The sequence below is a fragment of the Amblyraja radiata genome, chromosome 3 (assembly GCF_010909765.2).
Source record: "Amblyraja radiata isolate CabotCenter1 chromosome 3, sAmbRad1.1.pri, whole genome shotgun sequence".
NCBI lineage: Eukaryota > Metazoa > Chordata > Chondrichthyes > Rajiformes > Rajidae > Amblyraja > Amblyraja radiata.
Window position 1 is genome coordinate 123,734,705 of NC_045958.1, and position 19,326 is coordinate 123,754,030.

The following is a 19,326-nucleotide window of genomic DNA, read 5'->3' on the forward strand; positions in this document are numbered from 1 at the left end:
TATAGGCAGCATGGAGTAAATGAGATGCTTGAGGAATATAAAGAATGTAAAAAGAATCTTAAGAATCTTAAGAAAGAAATTCGAAAAGCTAAAAGAAGATATGAGTTTGATTTGGCAAGTAAGGTGAAAGTAAATCCAAAGCGTTTCTAAAGCTATATTAATAGCAAAAGGATAACGAGGGATAAAATTGGTCCATTAGAGAGTCAGAGTGGACAGCTATCTGCAGAGCCAAAAGAGATGCGGGAGATATTGAACTATTTCTTTTCTTCAGTATTCACCAAGGAGAAGGATATTGAATTATGTGAGGTAAGGGAAACAAGTAGAGTAGCTATGGAAACTGTGAGATTCAAAGAAGAGGAAGTACGGACACTTTTGGACAAATATGAAAATGGATAAGTCTCCAGGTCCTGACAGGATATTCCCTAGGACATTGAGGGAAGTTAGTGTAGAAATAGCAGGGGCTATGACAGAAATATTTCAAATGTCATTAGAAACGGGAATAGTGCCTGAGGATTGGCGTACTGCGCATATTGTTCCATTATTTAAAAAGGGTTCTAAGAGTAAACCTAGCAATTATAGACCTGTTAGTTTGATGTCAGTGGTGGGCAAATTAATGGAAAAGATACTTAGAGATAATATATATAAGCATCTGGATAAACAGGGACTGATTAGGAACAATCAACATGGATTTGTGCCTGGAAGGTCATGTTTGACTAATCTTCTTGAATTTTTTGAAGAGGTTACTAGGGAAATTGATGAGGGTAAAGCAGTGTGAGGTGCTACATCTTGGCAGGTCAAACCAAAAAGGAAGTACATGGTAAATGTTAGCAAATTGAGGAATGCAGTTGAACAGAGGGATCTAGGAATAACTGTGCATAGTTCCCTGAAGGTGGAATCTCATGTAGATAGGGTGGTAAAGAAAGCTTTTGGTGCGCTGGCCTTTATAAATCAGAGCATTGAGTATAGAAGTTGGGATGTAATGTTAAAATTGTACAAGGTATTGGTGAGCCCAATTCTGGAGTATGATGTACAATTTTGGTCGCCTAATTATAGGAAGGTTGTCAACAAAATAGAGAGAGTACAGAGGAGATTTACCAGAACGTTGCCTGGGTTTCAGGAACTAAGTTACAGAGAAAGGTTGAACAAGTTAGGTCTTTTTTCCTTGGAGCGCAGAAGGTTAAGGGGGGACTTGATAGAGGTCTTTAAAATGATAAGAGGGATAGACAGAGTAGACGTGGATAAGCTTTTCCCATTGAGAGTAGGGAAGGTTCAAACAAGAGGACATGACTTCAGAATTAAGGGACAGAAGTTTAGGGGTAACATGAGGGGGAACTTCTTTACTCAGAGAGTGGTAGCTGTGTGAAATGAGCATCCAGTGGAAGTGGTGGAGGCAGGTTCGATTTTATCATTTAAAAATAAATTGGATAGCTATATGGACGGAAAAGGAATGGAGGATTATGGTCTGAGTGCAGGTAGATGGGACTAAGGGAAAATAAGTGTTCGGCATGGACTTGAAGGGCTGAGATGGCCTGTTTCCGTGCTGTAATTGTTATATGGTTATGTGTACCTGCATGCTTACTTTCATAGACTGATGTACAAGGACCCCCAGATCCCGTTGTACTTCCCCTTTTCACAACGTGACGCCATTTAGATAGTAATCTGCCTTCCTGTTTTTGCTACCAAAGTGGATAAACTCATATTTATCCACATTAAACTTAATCTGCCATGCATCTGCCCAATCCCCCAACCTGTCCAAGTCACCTTGCATTCTCATAGCATCCTCCTCACATTCACACTGCCACCCAGCTTTGTGTCATCTGCAAATTTGTTAATGTTACTTTGAATCCCTTCATCCAAATCATTGATTTATATTGTAAATAGCTGCGGTCCCAGCACCGAGCCTTGCGATACCCCACTAGTCACTGCCTGCCATTCTGAAAGGGACCCATTAATCCCTACTCTTTGTTTCCTGTCTGCCAACCACTTCTCTATCCATGTCTGCACTCAACCCCCAATACCATGTGCCCTAATTTTGCCCACTATTCTCCTATGTGGGACCTTATCAAATGCTTTCTGAAAATCCAGGTACACTACATCCACTGGCTCTCCCTTGTCCATTTTCCTAGTTACATCTTCAAAAAATTCCAGAAGATTAGTCAAGCATGAATTCCCCTTCGTAAATCCATGCTGACTCAGACCGATCCTGTTACTGCTATCCAAATGTTCGGCTATCTCATCTTTTATAATTGACTCCAGCATCTTCCCCACCACCGATGTCAAGCTAACTGGTTTATAATTCCCTGTTTTCGCTCTCCCGCCTTTCTTAAAAGGTAGGATAACATTTGCTACCCTCCAATCCCCAGGAACTGATCCTGAGTCTATAGAACATTGAAAAATTATCACCAATTGCTCAAACAAATATTTTTATTGATACACGCTCGGTCGTCCAAGCCTCCCCTTTTCATTACTATGGCCCCTGACTTCACTCCTCCTAGATTCGATTATGCTTTTGCCTTAATGGTAGTGGGGTCGGCCTCTGTTATTGGTTAGAAAATATCCTACGAATCAGAAACCAATATTGCTCTCTTCGAAAGCTACTCCAGCCACTGCCGACGTGGGCATTCAATTGTCCCATTTTCCAGCAATGCATTTCCTTCAGTCCGATTGCCACTAGAAATTCTAATATTTTTTACGAACATACAATGACAATCAACAGGTCATGACCAGTTTTTTGTTTGCATTGGCATTTGGCCCGATCTAACTTATGTGAGTATGTGTATATAAACACACTGACCTATTTTTTCTCCCTCTCGTTTATCATGTCTATATAATTAAAAGTCTCATTTTGACCACTTCCTGTATGCACTGTGCTTTGATTTTTGAAAAAACGCTACCACATATGGCTGTGATTTGTTTGCCATCTTACTCAGAGGCCTCCTCCGCTGCGCAAGCCACGAGGATTTTTCCCATCGATGAAAAATAAAAGACATTAGTGTTTAAAATATCTTGAGATTCTCACTCCTGTCAAGCACTGCCATGAAGGCCACACCCCTTCTGGTGGGAGGGGGAGGCACTATAAAACCCAGAAAAGAGTTGTTTGGCCTGCCATGTGCTTGAAACTGCAATGGCAATGGAAATGTAGTGAAAATACAATGAGCTGTTTGGCTTAAGCCTGCCCCGTGCTTGAAAGTGCAATGGCAATGGAAATAAAGTGAAAATGCAATCAGCTGTTTGGCTTGAGTCTGCCCTGTGCAATGGCAATGTAAATGAAGTGAAAATGCAATCAACTGTTTGGCTTGTCTTCAGGCTCCTGTACCTTCTACCTGAAGGTAGCGGGGAGATGCGTGTGTGGCCAGGATGGTGTGGGTCCTTAATGATGCTGCCACTGGTATAATTGATGCCCTTTTAAAGCAGGTGGGAACCTCAGACCTCAGAAGTGAGAGGTTGAAAATGTCCGTAAAAACTCCAGCCAGTTGGTCCACACAGGTCTTTAGAACACGACCAGGTATACCATCAGGTCCAGGCGCTTTTCGAGGGTTCACCCCTCTGAAGGAGTTTCTAACGTTGGCCTCTGTGACCGTGACTGAAATACCATCACAGCGAATGGGGGCTCGGGAAGGCACATCAGTATTCTCCCTATCAAAGCGTGCGTAAAACGCATTGAGGTCGTCAGGGAGTGATGTTTCGCCGACATTCGAGCTGCCTCCTGAGTTTGCCTTGTAGGAGGTGATTGCATTCAGGCCCCGCCACAGCTGCCGAACATCGGTCTCATCCTCCAGTTTGGAGCAGAAGTCCCTTTTGGCCTTTTTGATGGCCTTACCAAGTTCGTATCTGGACTTCTTGTAGACCACTGTATCATCAGACATGAATGCCCGGTGTCTGGACTTCAGAAGAGTGCGGATCTCATAGTTCATCCAATGCTTCTGGTTAGGAAACACTCAGAAGGTTTTTGTGGGGATGTAGTCCTCCACACATTTCTTTATGAAGTCTGTAACGACTGTAGCGTATTCGTTCAAGTCCATTGCCGAGTCCCTGAACATTGCCCAGTCTGCAGACTCCAAACAATCCTGGCGTTGTTCCTCTGCCCGCCCCCCACCGCCACCCCCTCCCGACCAGCTCAGAACAGTCCTCACCTCTGGGGGTGCGCACTTTAATTGCTGCCTGTAGGCCCCTCGGACTCCACCAAAATAGCAGGCAGCATTGGAAGCCTGACCTCCTTACTCAAACCGCACGTCAAAAACCTTGGCGTGATATTTGACTCTGCATTGAACTTTGACAAACAAGTTCGGCTCGAAGGGCCGAATGGCCTACTCCTGCACCTATTTTCTATGTTTCTATGTTTCTAAGTCAATGCTGTGGTAAAAGCTAGCTTCTTCCAGCTTCGCATGATAGCTAGAATCAAACCATTCCTCCAATCGACGACCTCGAAAAGATCATCCACACATTTATCTCCTCCCGCCTAGATTACTGCAACTCCCTTTACACTGGCATCAGCCAATCTTCCCTGTCCCGCCTGCAACTGGTCCAAAATGCTGCATCGAAACTCCTGACTGGGCACCCATAAAAGGGACCACATCACCCCGATTCTGGCCTCTCTCCACTGGCTCCCAGTGTGGTTCAGAATCAATTTCAAGCTCCTCCTATATAGGTATCAAAAATCTGCTAACCCACCATTCTGCCTCCAGGTCCCTCAGGTCGGCCGACTTGGGGCCACTGACTATCCCGCGGTCTAGGTTTAAGCTCAGGGGCGACCGCGCTTTTGCGGTTGCAGCACCAAGACTGTGGAACAGCATCCCTCTTCTCATCAGAACTGCCCCCTCCATCGACTCTTTTAAGTCTAGACTTAAAACATATTTCTACTCTCAAGCCTTTCTTGACATCCTCTGAGGGAGCGCTGTATGTATGTATCTATGTAAATATTGTTAGATCTATGTACCACTGTTTGTAGAACGTTAGTACCTGCACTGATGTAAAGCACTTTGGTCAACGAGAGTTGTTTTTAAATGTGCTATAGAAATAAAATTGACTCGACTTGTGATTCCGGTTTGCGGTGCGACACTGTTGCAGCGGCCCCTACAGCCTGTCTGTCTTTTTTAATTTTTTTGTCTAGTTTAATGCAGTTGTGTTTTTTTTTAAATGCTGTTTTTAACTGTGTATATGTGTGGGGCGGGGGGGGGGGGGGGGGAGAGGGGGAAACCTTTAAAATCTCTTCCTTGTACGGGAGACCCGACCTTTTTCCTGTTGGGTCGCCGTTGTCGTTGGGGCCTAGCACCGTGGAGCGGCCTCCAGCCGGAACGACCTGGGGGCCCCAGTCGCGGAGCCTGCGGAGCTGCGGTCTACTCACCATCGTGGGGCTGGCCGGCCTCGGAGCGTGGGGAGCGGTGGTGGCTCGCTGCTGCGGCCCGACCCCGGAGCTCGGAGGCTCCAGCTGCAGCCGTGGGTCCGGTGGACCGTGACATCGGGAGCTCGCGGGTCCGGGTGGAGACGGCTTTCCGGAGCTCCCGCAACACAACTTCTCCAGCCCGTAACACGGGGTTGGAACGACCCGTAGCGGGGCTGTACATCGCCCGGCGCGGCTTCAATGGCCGCGGGACATTACAACACTAACCAGGGGCTCCAACTTTGTGACATTTAGACCTGGAGCGGGGCCGTACATCGCCCGGCGCAGCCTAAAATGGCCGTGGGACTTACCATCGCCCGCCTGGGGCTTCAACATCGGGCGTCAACATTGAGAGAAAAATGGAGAGCAGGGGAGAGAAAAGACTTTGCCTTCCATCACAGTGAGGAGGAGGTTCACTGTGATGAATTGGTTCTGTGTCTAGTAGGAATCGTTTCTGTTTTTATGGCTGTAGAAACAGAGTTTCGTTTGAGCCTCACTGAGGTTCAAATGACAATAAACATTGTATTGTGTTGTATTGATTTTAGCTTAATACGAGCATTAGGATCCTGCATACTCTTTGCCCAGAGGGAGTCTGCATCTGCTGCCATCTCGTGGAGCATATTTTTATTGCAGATTTAGGATTTTAGATTGAATTTCGAACATTACTTGTGACCAGAGGATGGTGCTGTGAGCACTCGGTTGCCACTGATACAGATATTTTTTCCGTTAGCATAGTTTAGCTTCCTTTATTGTCACGTTTACAGAGGAATAGTGAAAAGCTTTTGTTGCGTGCTAACAATTCAGCGGAAAGGCTATACATTACTACCATCTAGCCATCCACAGAGTACAGATACGTGATAAAGAGAATGACGTTTGCTGCATGATAAAGCCCAGTAAACTCCACTTAAATATAGTCCAAGGGTCCCCAATAAGGGAGCGAATAGTTCAGGCCCACATTCTCGTTGCTGTTAGAATCATTCAGTTCCCTGATAACAGCCGGAAATAAATTGTTCCTGAATAGTAAGTAAGCAGGTACAGCAGGCAGTGAAGAAAGCGAATGGCATGTTGGCCTTTATAACAAGAGGAATCGAATATAGGAGCAAAGAGATCCTCCTGCAGTTGTACAGGGCCCTAGTGAGACCCCACCTGGAGTATTGTGTGCAATTTTGGTCCCCTGATTTGAGGAAGGACATTCTTACTATTGAGGGAGTGCAGCATAGGTTTACAAGGTTAATTCCCAGGATGGCGGGACTGTCATATGCTGAGAGAATGGAGCGGCTGGGCTTGTACACTCTTGAGTTTAGAAGGATGAGAGGGCATCTCATTGAAACATATAAGATTGTTAAGGGTTTGGACACACTAGAGGCAGGAAACATGTTCCCAATGTTGGGGGAGTCCAGAACCAGGGGCCACAGTTTAAGAATAAGGGGTAAGCCATTTATAATGGCGACGAGGACACACTTTTTCTCACAGAGAGTGGTGAGTCTGTGGAATTCTCGGCCTCAGAGGGCGGTGGAGGCGGGTTCTCTGGATGCTTTCAAGAGAGAGCTAGACTGGGCTCTTAAAAATAGCGGAGTCAGGGGATATGGGGAGAAGGCAGGAACGGGGTACTGATTATGGATGGTCAGCCATGATCACATTGAATGGCGGTGCTGGCTCAAAGGGTATATTGTTTATTGTCCATTGAATCTGGAGTCTTGCGTTTTCTCACTTCTGTACCTTTTGCCTGATGGGGGAGGGGAGACGATATGTCGCCATACATTTTTATTCATATGTATTATACCGGATCACATGTTACCTTGCAATTGTACCTACATATGTCTCTTTTCTCCCAGGCAACCATTCGCGTTCGAGATTACCTTGCTTCCACTCTAGTCCTACAATTATTGATCATGCAAATGTGGGAACGGGGGGGATTTTTTCCATAGGAGGCCAGAGGTGTCTGAAGGAGTGGGTAGGTAGGATGTTAATGATGTGATGTACTCCAGACAGTGCTTAAAATATATTGTCCCTGTATTTTAACGCTCAATACAGTTGCATTTCGTAGCGTGCCAGGCCCTGTGCTTCCTGATACGAGCTCAAGAATTATCTTGAAAAAAGTATTATCCCTGTCACCTGACATACTTGGTTTCACACATTTATGTTACAATACATATTGGCAATATAGAAACTCTTTCCGCCCGTATTAAACGAGGCTGTTAACTATTTATATGGGTTAATCCTATTCTTGTTATACTACAAAGTGGTAACGTTGAGATGACACGCGGGCCCTCTGCTCTTCTTGTAACATTAAGTCCCATCAGTTTTCGTAGTCAGGATGTTAAGGGACAATTATGCCTGACAAATCTATTGGAATTCATTCAGGAAGTACCAAGCATGATAGACAAAGATGAGTCAGGGTATGTTGTCTGTTTGAGTTTTCAGAAGTACTTTGATAAGGTGCGCACAAGAGGCTGCTAGATAAGATAGGACCCTGTGGTATGGAGGGAGGTACTGGCATGGATAAGCTTATTGGTAGAAAGCAGAGTGAGAAAGCAATGAAGGGAGCCTTTACTGGATGGCTGCTGGCTTCTATGTTGCGGTTACTTTGCACATCATATGTCATTGAACTGGATGATGGAATTGGTGGCTTATTCATCATGTTTACAAATGATATACAGTTACGTGGAGGGGTAGGTAACTTTAAGCAAGCCATTAATCTGCAGAAGGAATTGGACACTGTGCGTCTGTGGGAAAAGAAGTAGCAAATGGAATTGGGCTTTGCAACATACACGGTCTTGTTGCTGGTAGAAGGAGTAAAGGTATGGACTATTTCCAAATGTAGAGATGATTCAGGAAGAGGAGATGCAAAGGGACCTTGATGTCCTACTGCAACATTCCCAAAATGTTAATTTGCAGGTCGAGTCCGTAGTCGGAAAGACAGATGCTATGTGAGCATTCATTTAGAGAGGACTAGAATGTAAAAGCAAGGATACGTTGCTGAGTCTTTCAAAGACACTGGTCAGGCCACATTTGCAATATTGTGAACAGTACTGGGTCCCATATCTGAGGAGTAGTGTGCTGGCGTTGGAGAGGATCCAGAGGAGGTTTGGGAGAATAATCCCAGGGATAATGGGGTTAACGTATGAGAAGCGTTTGATGGCTTTGGGCCTGTACTTGCTGTAATGTGGAAGGATGAGAGGAGATCTCATAGAAACCTGCCGAATAATGGAAAGCCTAGATATAGTTAAGATAGATACAAAATGCCAGAGTAACTCAGCGGGACAGACAGCATCTCAAGAAAAGGAATGGGTGACGTTTCGGGATGAGACATTTCTTCAGACTGATGTCAGGGGAGTGGGTGGTGCATAGATCAGCATGTGTAAAGATAAGGAAGTGAAGGGTGTGAAAATAGGACAAAGGGAATGCAAATCAAGGAAAATGTAGGATTTTATGTTAGTTGGGGAATGTAATAACAAACCAAACAGGTATAAAATGTAGTCGGAGACAATAAGACTGGTAGGAGAACTGGGGATGGAGATAGAGGGAATACTTGTGCTACTTGAAATGAGAAACGTCACTGTTCATACCACTGGGGTGTGAGCTGCCCAAGCGAAATATGAGGTGCTGTTCCTCCAATGTGCGCTGTGCCTCATTCTGACAATGGAGGAGGCATAGGACAAAAATGTGAGTGTGGGAATGGGAGGGGGTGTTGAAGTTTTGAGCCACCGGGAGATCAGGTAGGTTAAGACGGATTGAGCAGAGCTGTGCAGCGAAATGATCGCCGAGCCTGCGCTTGGTCTTGCCGATATACAGGGGTCCACACTTTGAACAGTGGATACAGTAAATGAGGTTGGAGGAGGTGCAAGTGAACCTCTCCCTCACCTGAAAAGACTGTTGGGGTCCTTTGGCAGAGTCGAGGGCAACGGTTAAAGGACAGGTGTTGCATCTCCTGCGGACACAAGGGAAAGTACCTGGGGAGGGGGCGGTTTGGGTGGGAAGGGACAAGTTGACCAGGGAGTTGCAGAGGGAACGATCTCTGCCGAAAGCAGAAAGGGGTGGAGATGGGAATATGTGGCTAGTAGTGGGATCCCATTGGAGGTGGCAAAATTGTCGGAGGATTATGTGCTGTATGGGATGGTGTGGAAATTAATAATGATTTAAAAATACAAAATGGATTCTGATGAAACTAAGACAGGCTTTCACCATCTTCTATTAAATTGCTAAGCTAGAAAAAAGGCACTAACCCTTGCTCTCAGTACATTAACAAGGTCAGTAGACTGTCGATGTTCCCTTTCCAATAACATAAGCGAGATAACAAGCCCAGCTCACAAATGTCTCCTCTATAACAAACACAAGTGTCTCCTCTATAACAAACATAGGCGAAGATTCAGACGAACTCTTGTTCCACAAAAAAAAGGTGGGGAAAAAAATGCTTGTTCTGCAGAAATATAACCCTTCCTCGGTCAGAAGAACCTGTCAATCTTCTGACAATCTTAGGGATCTGTCAATCTTAAGAAGCAAGAGGCTATATTAAACTTCATAGATAACGTATTGCTGAATCGTCGAGTAAAGGGGTATATATACACGTGCTAAAATCATTGTCCCTTTGTATGGGGATGAGAGCTGTATAGTCCGTAATCTGCATACTGTTAAGAATTTTACCACACACGCCTGGCGAAATAAAGATTACTGCTTGATCACCAATTTTATTTGTGTTTCTGTCTGTTTACGCATATTGGGCCGCGACATTGGCTGATGGTTGGAAGGTGAGGTAGATGCGGTGTAGACAGAGGAATTAGGAGTAGGAGATAGAGCCTTTGGCTCGAGAGTCTTCAGCGAGGAGGCTGAGGAGAGGAGGCTGAGGAGAGGAGGCTACACAAAACGCTGGAGAGGGAGAGACGAAAGAAGGAGATGTCAGGCAAGCTGATTCAGTGTGATGCTTGCAGTATGTGGGAGGTCAAGGACAATGCTGGTGCCTCTGGCTGCTACAAATGTGAGAAGTGCATCCAGATACAGATCCGGAAGGACTGTGTTGGGGAACAAGAGAAGCAAGTGGATGACCTCAGGTTCGTCCGAGAAACCGAGTCGTTCCTCGACAAGTCCTATAGTAAGATTGTTACACCTGGAAGAGAGAAGGTAGGCGACGGTAAGAAAGGGAGGGAAGCATGGAATTTAAAGGTCCCCGGGTGTTGTACCACTTGTGAACAGGTTCACCCACTTAGAAGCTGTCGGGACAGAAGACGTTATTACACCGAGCGGCGGACTGGCTTGCGAAACAAAGGGCTGTTGAGCCAAAACCAAATAGGCCAACGTCAGGCAACGCCATTGGAGCGGCTGGGCTTGAGTTTAGAAGGATGCTCAAAGTCTGGAGCAAAATAAAAAATGTGCAAATGAGTCAAATTTCTCCGTTAGAAATAGGACATCAAGAGGGAAAGTTTCCATGTGGGAATCATCAAATTAGTTAGATTGTTATTGTCACATGTACAGAGGTACAGTGAAAAGCTTCATGGTTGTGTGCTGTCCAGTCAGCAAAAAGAGAGTGGGACGATTAGTGGTTAGAATCAAGGTCCTGCACTATGGGATGTTTTTTTTTTTGCTGAAGCCCAGTCAACATTACACCTTTCACTTCAAATTTACTATCATTTCACAGCTGGATCGCACCTTCTGATCATTCCTCGTACCATTGAAACGGTCAAATTATGATAGATAGTTCAGTTACTCACGGCTGGTGGAAACAGGCAATAGGTGCAGGAGGAGGCCATTCAATGTGATCTGTGTGTGTGTGTGTGTGTGTGTGTGTGTGTGTGCTCAATCACATCTACTCGAGGTGTTGGAGTAACTCAGCGGGTCAGGCAGCATCTTTGGATGAGAAGGAACGTTTGATTTTTGGGTAAGAACCCTTCTGTTCCATTCCCAAATCTCTTGTTTGTCCAGAGATGCTGCCTGACCCACCTGGTTACTCCGGCAATGTGTCTATCTTTGGTATAAACCAGCATCTACAGGTCTTTGTTTCTACATTATACATCAGCCAGATTCAATTTCAGTTGTGATAAGTTTAGGGTATCATCACTTTAATAAAGATACCTCCTTTTATTCTGCCACTGTGCCCTCTGGTCCAAGACTCTCCATTAGTGGACACATCCTTTTAGTTCGGAGATACAGCACAGTTCCAGTCGCACCAGAAAAAATAATAATTAAAAACACTGGACACTTCAAATGACAACAATTATAAGGAAAAGTCAGCACAATTAATCAAAGAAGCAAACACAATTCAGTAGAGAGAGATTAGTGTTCTCAACGACCTCATGCCCTAGAGACGTAGATCCACATCAGACACAAGGGGAGACTCTTTCTCTACCCTGAGCACTGCTCCCATCCACAGCCCAGGACCACTGCTCCCATCCACAACAGCCCAGGACCACTGCTCCCATCCACAACAGCCCAGGACCACTGCTCCCATCCACAGCCCAGGACCACTGCTCCCATCCACAGCCCAGGACCACTGCTCCCATCCACAACAGCCCAGGACCACTGCTCCCATCCACAGCCCAAGACCACTGCTCCCATCCACAGCCCAGGACCACTGCTCCCATCCACAGCCCAGGCCCACTGCTCCCATCCACAGCCCAGGACCACTGCTCCCATCCACAGCCCAGGACCACTGCTCCCATCCACAACAGCCCAGGACCACTGCTCCCATCCACAACAGCCCAGGACCACTGCTCCCATCCACAACAGCCCTGGACCACTGCTCCCATCCACAGCCCAGTACAACTGCACTCAGACACTCCCACAACTCCCCCTTTTATACACAGCAGCTGACAATTTTCTAACCAGCTTCAATCAAGCCAATGACCACATTAACCCTTTGCCCACCAGTGGCCAACCAATGTTTGTTGCACACATCGTGATATCCACCTGGGGCAGTAGTTGTCTGCGGGACAATAATTGTCCTCGTTGACTCGTTGCTCTTTGCATAAAATGGCTGCTTGTATTTCCTCCAGTCAGAGACAACCAGAAGACACAGGATCGGAATTAGACCGCATGTTTAACGCAGAACTGAAGATGCTGGAAAATCAAAGGCAGAAAAATGCTGGAGAAACTCAGTGGGTGAGGCAGCATCTATGGAGCGAAGGAAATAGGCAACGTTTCGGGTCGAGACCCTTCTTCAGACTGATGTGAGAGAGGAGAGGAGAGGGGAAGGGGGGGGGGTGGGAAGAAGAAGAAAGGAAGAGGTGGAGAGTGGGCTGTGGGAGAGCTGGGAAGGGGAGGAGAAAGTAGGGACTACCTGAAATTAGAGAAGTCAATGTTCATACCGCTGGGGTGTAAACTGTCCAAGCGAAATATGAGGTGCTGCTCCTCCAATTTACGGTGGGAATCACTCTGGCCATGGAGGAGGCCCAGGACAGAAAGGTCAGATTGGGAGGGGGAGATGAAGTGCTGAGCCACCGGGGGATCGGGTTGGTTATTGCGAACCGAGCGGAGATGTTCATTGAAACGATCGCCAAGCCTATGCTTTGTCTCACCGATGTAGATCAGCTGACATCTAGAGCAGCAGATGCAATAGATGAGGTTGGAGGAGATGCAGGTGAACCTCTGTCGCACCTGGAACGACTGCATGGGTCCTTGAATGGAGTTGAGGGGGGAGGTAAAGTGACAAGTGTAGTATAGAAACATAGAAACATAGAAAATAGGTGCAGGAGTAGACCAATCAGCCATTCGAGCCTGCACCGCCATTCAATATGATCATGGCTGATCATCCAACTCGGTATCCTGTACCTGCCTTCTCTCCATACCCCCTGATCACTTTAGCCACAAGGGCCACATCTAACTCCCTCTTAAATATAGTCAATGAACTGGCCTGAACTACCTTCTGTGGCAGAGAATTCCAGAGATTCACCACTCTCTGTGTGAAAAATGTTTTTCTCATCTCGGTCCTAAAAGACTTCCCCCTTATCCTTAAACTGTGACCCCTTGTTCTGGACTTCCCCAACATCGGGAACAATCTTCCTGCATCTAGCCTGTCCAACCCCTTAAGAATTTTGTAAGTTTCTATAAGATCCCCCCTCAATCTTCCAAATTCTAGCAAGTACAAGCCGAGTCTATCCCGTCTTTCTTCATATGAAAGTCCTGCCATCCCAGGAATCAGTCTGGTGAACCTTCTCTGTACTCCCTCTATGGCAAGAATGTCTTTCCTCAGATTAGGAGACCAAACCTGTACGCAATACTCCAGGTGTGGTCTCACCAAGGCCCTGTACAACTGCAGTAGAACCTCCCTGCTCCTATACTCAAATCCTTTTGCTATGAATGCTAACATACCATTCGCTTTCTTCACTGCCTGCTGCACCTGCATGCCTACTTTCAATGACTGGTGTACCATGACACCCAGGTCTCGTTGCATCTCCCCTTTTCCTAATTGGCCACCATTCAGATAATAGTCTACTTTCCTGTTTTTGCCACCAAAGTGGATAACCTCACATTTACACACATTATACTGCATCTGTCATGCATTTGCCCACTCACCCAGCCTATCCAAATCACCTTGCAGCCTCCTAGCATCCTCCTCACAGCTAACACTGCCCCCAGCTTCATGTCATCTGCAAACTTGGAGATGTTGCATTCAATTCCCTCGTCCAAATCATTAATCTATCTATATTACTAAAATTCTGTTCTTGACCGGTTTTGGCTTTCTGTGCTCCGATTTCCGAGAGTAAGCCGCCACCTACGACCGTCATTTTTGGCCACCTCGCTCAGAGCCCCCCTCCGCCGCATGTGTGCCGAGGATTTTTCCCGTTGATGAAAATTGTCAGAGATATTAATGTTTTTACAAAATTCCCCATTCTCTCTGCTGCCCCTGCTGGAGGGAGGGGGAGGGACTATAAAACCAGGAAGTGGTGTGCCTCAATCAGTCTCTGCAAGTGGTGTGCCCCAATCAGTCTCTGCAAGTGGTGTGCCTCAATCAGAGCTCTGAATGACACTGACAAATGTCTACAGCACTATGAGTACCCTTAATTTGGTTTGAAAATGAAAATATGCTTAGAGGTAAAAAAGCACTGCCTGCAAATGGTTGTTTTGGTTTGGGTTGAAGTAAAAAGGCACTCTCTCTCTCCTCTTCCCCCCCCCTCCTCTCCCCCCCCCCCCTCTCCTCCACCCCCTCTCCTCCACCCCCCTCTCCTCCACCCTCTCCTCTCCGCCCCTTCCTCTCCTCCCCCCCTCTCCTCTCCTCCCCCCCTCTCGTCTACTCCCCCCATCTCCTCTCCTCTCGACCCCTCTCCTCTCCCCCCTATCCTCTCCCCCCCTCTCCTCTCCCCCCTATCCTCACCCCCCTATCCTCTCCCCCCCTCTCCTCTCCCCCTCGTCCTCTCCCCCTCTCCCCTCCCCCTCTCCTCTCCTCCCCCCCTCTCCTCTCCCCCTCTCTCCTCTCCCCCCCTCTCCTCTCCCCCCCTCTCCTCTCCCCCCCTCTCCTCCCCCTCTCCTCTCCCCCCCTCTCCTCTCCCCCCCTCTCCTCTCCTCCCCCTCTCCTCTCCCCCCCTCCCCTCCCGCTCCTCTCCTCCCCCCTCCCCTCCCTCTCCTCTTCCCCCCCTCTCCTCTCCACCCCTCTCCTCCCCCTCTCACCTCCCCCCCTCTCGTCCCCCCCTCTCCTCCCCTCTCCTCCACCTCCTCCTCTCCTCTCCCTACCCCCGCTCCTCTCCCTCTCCCCCCTCTCCTCTGCCTCTCTCCCCTCTCCCTCTCACCCCCTCTCCTATCCCTCTTCCCCCTCTCCTCTCCCTCTCCTCCCCCTCTCTCCTCTCCCTCTCCCCCCCTCTCCTCTCCCTAGCCCCCTCTCCTCTCCCTCTCCCCCCCTCTCCTCTCCCTCACCCCCTCTCCTCTCCCTCTCCCCCTCTCCTCGCCCTCTACCCCCCTCTCCTCTCCCTCTCCCTCTCACCCCCTCTCCTCTCCCTCTCCCTCTCTCCCCCCTCTCCTCTCCCTCTCCCCCCCTCTCCTCTCCCCCCCCCTCCTCTCCCCCCCCCTCCTCTCCCCCCCCCCTCCTCTCTCCCCCCCCCTCCTCTCCCCCCCCTCCTCTCCCCCCTCCCTCCTCTCCCCCCCCGACTCCTCTCCCCCCCCTCTCCTCTCCCCCCCCCTCTCCTCTCCCCCCCCCTCTCCTCTCCCCCCCCCTCTCCTCTCCCCCCCCCTCTCATCCTCTCCCCCCCCCTCTCACTCTCCCCCCTCTCCTCTCCCCCCCTCTCCTCTCCCCCCCCTCTCCTCTCCCCCCCCCACTCTGCCTCTCCCCCATCCCCTCTCCTCTCCCCCCCCCCTCCTCTCCCCCCAACTCATCCCCCCCGAAAGCTAAAAGAAGATTTACCAGACGTTGCCTGGGTATCAGGAACTAAGTTACAGAGAAAGGTTGAACAGGTTAGGTCTTTTTTCTTTGGAGCGCAGAAGGTTAAGGGGAGACTTGATAGAGGTCTTTAAAATGTTGAGAGGGATAGACAGAGTAGACGTGGATAAGCTTTTCCCATTGAGAGTAGGGAAGATTCAAACAAGAGGACATGACTTCAGAATTAAGGGAAAGAAGTTTAGGGGTAACATGAGGGGGAACTTCTTTACTCAGAGAGTGGTAGTTGTGTGGAATGAGCTTCCAGTGGAAGTGGTGGAGGCAGGTTCGATTTCATCATTTAAAAATAAATTGGATAGCTATATGGACGGGAAAGGAATGGAGGGTTATGGTCTGAGTGCAGGTAGATGGGACTAGGGGAAAATAAGTGTTCGGCATGGACTTGAAGGCTGACATGGCCTGTTTCTGTGCAGTAATTGTTATATGGTTATATGTACCTGCATGCTTACTTTCATAGACTGATGTACAAGGACCCCCAGATCCCATTGTACTTCCCCTTTTCACAACGTGACGCCATTTAGATAGTAATCTGCCTTCCTGTTTTTGCTACCAAAGTGGATAACCTCATATTTATCCACATTAAACTTAATCTGCCATGCATCTGCCCAATCCCCCAACCTGTCCAAGTCACCCTGCATTCTCATAGCATCCTCCTCACAGTTCACACTGCCACCCAGCTATGTGTCATCTGCAAATTTGCTAATGTTACTTTGAATCCCTTCATCCAAACCGCCTTTCTTAAAAGGTAGGATAACATTTGCTACCCTCCAATCCCCAGGAACTGATCCTGAGTCTATAGAACATTGAAAAATTATCACCAATTGCTCAAACAAATATTTTTATTGATACACGCTCGGTCGTCCAAGCCTCCCCTTTTCATTACTATGGCCCCTGACTTCACTCCTCCTAGATTCGATTATGCTTTTGCCTTAATGTAGTGGGGTCGGCCTCTGTTATTGGTTAGAAAATATCCTACGAATCAGAAACCAATATTGCTCTCTTCGAAAGCTACTCCAGCCACTGCCGACGTGGGCATTCAATTGTCCCATTTTCCAGCAATGCATTTCCTTCAGTCCGATTGCCACTAGAAATTCTAATATTTTTTACGAACATACAATGACAATCAACAGGTCATGACCAGTTTTTTGTTTGCATTGGCATTTGGCCCGATCTAACTTATGTGAGTATGTGTATATAAACACACTGACCTCTTTTTTCTCCCTCTCGTTTATCATGTCTATATAATTAAAAGTCTCATTTTGACCACTTCCTGTATGCACTGTGCTTTGATTTTTGAAAAAACGCTACCACATATGGCTGTGATTTTTTTGCCATCTTACTCAGAGGCCTCCTCCGCTGCGCAAGCCCTGAGGATTTTTCCCATCGATGAAAAATAAAAGACTTGTTAGTGTTTAAAAAATCTTGAGATTCTCACTCCTGTCAATCACTGCCATGAAGGCCACGCCCCTTCTGGTGGGAGGGGGAGGCACAATAAAACCCAGAAAAGAGTTGTTTGGCCTGCCATGTGCTTGAAACTGCAATGTCAATGGAAATGTAGTGAAAATACAATGAGCTGTTTGGCTTGAGCCTGCCCTGTGCTTGAAAGTGCAATGGCAATGGAAATTAAGTGAAAATGCAATCAGCTGTTTGGCTTCAGTCTGCCCTGTGCAATGGCAATGTAAATGAAGTGAAAATGCAATCAACTGTTTGGCTTGTCTTCAGGCTCCTGTACCTTCTACCTGAAGGTAGCGGGGAGATGTGTGTGTGGCCAGGATGGTGTGGGTCCTTGATGATGCTGCCAGTGGTATAATTGATGCCCTTTTAAAGCAGGTGGGAACCTCAGACCTCAGAAGTGAGAGGTTGAAAATGTCCGTAAAAACTCCAGCCAGTTGGTCCACACAGGTCTTTAGAACACGACCAGGTATACCATCAGGTCCAGGCGCTTTTCGAGGGTTCACCCCTCTGAAGGATTTTCTAACGTTGGCCTCTGTGACTGTGACTGAAATACCATCACAGCGAATGGGGGCTCGGGAAGGCACATCAGTATTCTCCCTATCAAAGCGTGCGTAAAACGCATTGAGGTCGTCAGGGAGTGATGTTTCGCCGACATTCGAGCTGCCTCCTGAGTTTGCCTTGTAGGAGGTGATTGCATTCAGGCCCCGCCACAGCTGCCGAACATCTGTCTCATCCTCCAGTTTGGAGCAGAAGTCCCTTTTGGCCTTTTAGATGGCCTTTACCAAGGTCGTATCTGGACTTCTTGTAGACCACTGTATCATCAGACATGAATGCCCGGTGTCTGGACTTCAGAAGAGTGCGGATCTCATAGTTCATCCAATGCTTCTGGTTAGGAAACACTCAGAAGGTTTTTGTGGGGATGTAGTCCTCCACACATTTCTTTATGAAGTCTGTAACGACTGTGGCGTATTCGTTCAAGTCCGTTGCCGAGTCCCTGAACATTGCCCAGTCTGCAGACTCCAAACAATCCTGGCGTTGTTCCTCTGCCCGCCCCCCACCGCCACCCCCTCCCGATCAGCTCAGAACAGTCCTCACCTCTGGGGGTGAGCTCTTTAATTGCTGCCTGTAGGCCCCTCGGACTCCACCAAAATAGCAGGCAGCCTTGGAAGCCTAACCTCCTTACTCAAACCGCACGTCAAAAACCTTGGCGTGATATTTGACTCTGCATTGAAGTTTGACAAACAAGTTCGGCTCGAAGGGCCGAATGGCCTACTCCTGCACCTATTTTCTATGTTTCTATGTTTCTAAGTCAATGCTGTGGTAAAAGCTAGCTTCTTCCAGCTTCGCATGATAGCTAAAATCAAACCATTCCTCCAGTCGACGACCTCGAAAAGATCATCCACACTTTATCTCCTCCCGCCTAGATTACTGCAACTCCCTTTACACTGGCATCAGCCAATCTTCCCTGTCCCGCCTGCAACTGGTCCAAAACGCTGCATCGAAACTCCTGACTGGGCACCCGTAAAAGGGACCACATCACCCCGATTCTGGCCTCTCTCCACTGGCTCCCCTTGTGGTTCAGAATCAATTTCAAGCTCCTCCTATATAGGTATCAAAAATCTGCTAACCCACCATTCTGCCTCCAGGTCCCTCAGGTCGGCCGACTTGGGGCCACTGACTATCCCGCGGTCTAGGTTTAAGCTCAGGGGCGACCGCGCTTTTGCGGTTGCAGCACCAAGACTGTGGAACAGCATCCCTCTTCTCATCAGAACTGCCCCCTCCATCGACTCTTTTAAGTCTAGACTTAAAACATATTCCTACTCTCAAGCCTTTCTTGACATCCTCTGAGGGAGCGCTGTATGTATGTATTTATGTAAATATTGTTAGATCTATATACCATTGTATGTAGAACGTTAGTACCTGCACTGATGTAAAGCATTTTGGTCAATGAGAGTTGTTTTTAAATGTGCTATAGAAATAAAATTGACTCGACTTGTGATTCCGGTTTGCGGTGCGACACTGTTGCAGCGGCCCCTACAGCCTGTCTGTCTTTTTTAATTTTTTTGTCTAGTTTAATGCAGTTGTGTTTTTTTTTTAAATACTGTTTTTAACTGTGTATATGTGTGGGGGGGGG